Source organism: Rhododendron vialii, chromosome 2a, assembly GCF_030253575.1.
Source record: "Rhododendron vialii isolate Sample 1 chromosome 2a, ASM3025357v1".
Taxonomy (NCBI): Eukaryota; Viridiplantae; Streptophyta; class Magnoliopsida; order Ericales; family Ericaceae; genus Rhododendron; species Rhododendron vialii.
In genome coordinates this window covers 40,929,954-40,932,539 of record NC_080558.1, presented here as the reverse complement: position 1 = coordinate 40,932,539, position 2,586 = coordinate 40,929,954, and positions in this window count along the sequence as shown.

The window sequence follows — 2,586 nt, the reverse complement described above, 5'->3', positions numbered from 1 at the left end:
CGCGAACACCGAACAAGCACTTATTTGCATTCTCATGGCCACTAGGTGGTGTTCCGGTTTACCCCCTTAAAAAATAAGTACGTATTTGTAATTTTCAAGCTTAAAAATAATAGACTTACTGAAATAAAAAAAATATGAAATATGAATCTTATTTGATGAGATCTATTAAACCCTGAAAAAAAAATTGAAAATTTATTTTCTTAAATCTATTATTTTTAAGTTTAAAAATAGATTCTTATTTTTTAAGTACTTATTTTGAAATGTCAAACGGAACCTAAGCCAAACCCGTTGGGGTTAAAGATGAACTGTATCTTGAAATGTAAATGGTGAAAAACCCGATGGAAATCCAATCATATATGATACAACGGTCGAAAGTTGAATTTACAGGTATTGGGAAAAAGTAGAGGAGACCTGGAAGAATCTTCCTTGTATGACAATGAGTTTGTCGAATGCGAGTATGACAAGAGGTAAGGAATTGAAACATTCGAGTTTGCAATTTCAATTTTCGTCATTCTAAAAATGGTTGGGGTCTCGATGGGTTTGTTCAAGCTGCGTTCTTTTAAATTTATAAGTTTAGAACTTATTTCGGCATTTTTTACATTTCGTAACTTTTCGTTTAGCTTTTCGACGTAATTAGAGGGGTTAATCATTTGTGTTGACGAGACGAATTGAAAAAAGTATAAAAATATGAACCAATGTTAAAAAATTCAAATAAGACGGCAATTAAGTTCCAAAAGACTGTTGTTTGATATTTTTCCATCTTTAGTGAACTTTGTTTTACTTTTGATCATAATTTTGTACTTTTTAGACTTTTTTCGTCAAAAGGGATAATTAATCCAACAAAAATCACACGAATGTAACAGAAATTCAGAAAAGACGAACAAAACACACAAAACGAATAAATAAGTTTAAGTTGCAAGAACTCAGCCTCAATCATTAACTTTAGCGCTTCAAAATTAATAGAGTTCCATAATGAGCTGCCCGGAAATCTGAATATTGAAAAAAATGAAAAAATAATCTTTAAAAATATAAACTTTAATGTGGCGTGAATCGAAAGGGAACTTTTTGTGTGAATATCCGTTATCATCAGCTGCAATTTCTGACCATTTGCTTCCTTATACCAGGACCCAATCCAATTGGAGGCATAATATGTGTCCGTGCCGTCACATCATAGTTTTTTAAAGAAGCTGGTTTGTCGGCAATCCCCTTTTGGAAATTGCACCAGGCAGTCAGTCAATTATCGGTTTGTATCGAGTTTATTTTCATGATCGAAACCGTTCATGTCGTAAAGCTCGTCTAAAACTTCAAGCATGTCAAAAATTATATTAATTCAACACCTAATTCAACACCGTTTAATATCTGATCGGATCACATTTAATAAAGCAAAAAGTCACTCTGATTAGGTATTAACAAGTATCTGATTAAATATGATTTTTGACGTGATTAAAGTTTTTCAACATGCTCTACGACATGAACGGTTCGACCACGAAAATAAACTCAATACAAGCCGATAATCAGCCTACTGCACAGTGCAGTCCCCTGCCGACAAGTCAGATTCTTTTTTGAACTGGACATTATAGTTTGTTATTTTGTCCGTGAGTGATATAGTAATTCGCGTGCGTTAGCGGGATTGTTTGCACTAGCATGAAAGCGTCTTTGAACTATATCACAATCTACTAGTAAAATTTTCGAGAAAGAGGATTAATAGTGCAAGGGCAGGACATTTTAGAGAATTATATGAGTAATTAATGATTGTTCCTTTGATGAGTTTCTTTGCTCTCATTCATAACACTCGATAAAACTACACTTAACACCAGAAAGTTATAGCTGATTTCTCACTTTGAACCCTAATACTTCAATTCTCAATTTTAGCCTTCAACTATTGATATCTATCAATTTGGTCCACTCGGCTATGTGGCAAGAAATAATGATGGATTTTTTGAGCTCTTCTGTGATTTTCTTTGTAAGAGCACGAAAAACAAAATCCACAATATGCTTGGTATCAGCTCCCCTTCATAGCTTAATCCGCCATATTCCCATTTTGCGGGACCATTCCAAATCTAAATTAATAATCCAAACCCCTGATCTCAAACATTACGCATAGAAGAACATTATTATAAAAAAATCAGCTTAATTAGATATTGATAGATAGGTAAATACCTCGTAAAACATGAACATTTAAAGTTGAAATAGTATTTTCTCGTCCATTTCATACAAGTAATTCACAGACTTGTCGATATCCAATCAAATTGATCTTTTACAAGAATGTTGTTCTTTGCCTAATGTTTCGAGATCAAAGGTTTGCATTACTAATGTGGGTTCAGGATAGGCCCGCAAAATGGGAGTGTGGAGGAGTATGGTGGATTAAGCTATGAAGGGGAGCTGATAACGTTTATGGTTTTTTCTTCTTATTTCCTTTTTAATAAGCAAGTGTTTTTGTTCTGGGACAAAATATATATCTTTTGTTTGGTGCAAAAGTGTTTTAAAACTTGTGTTAAAAGTAATAAGCTAATTTGAACACCTTGAGTTTAAAAAAAAAATATTTATTTTGGATTTTCAGATTCTTGTACACGTACAACAATTAGG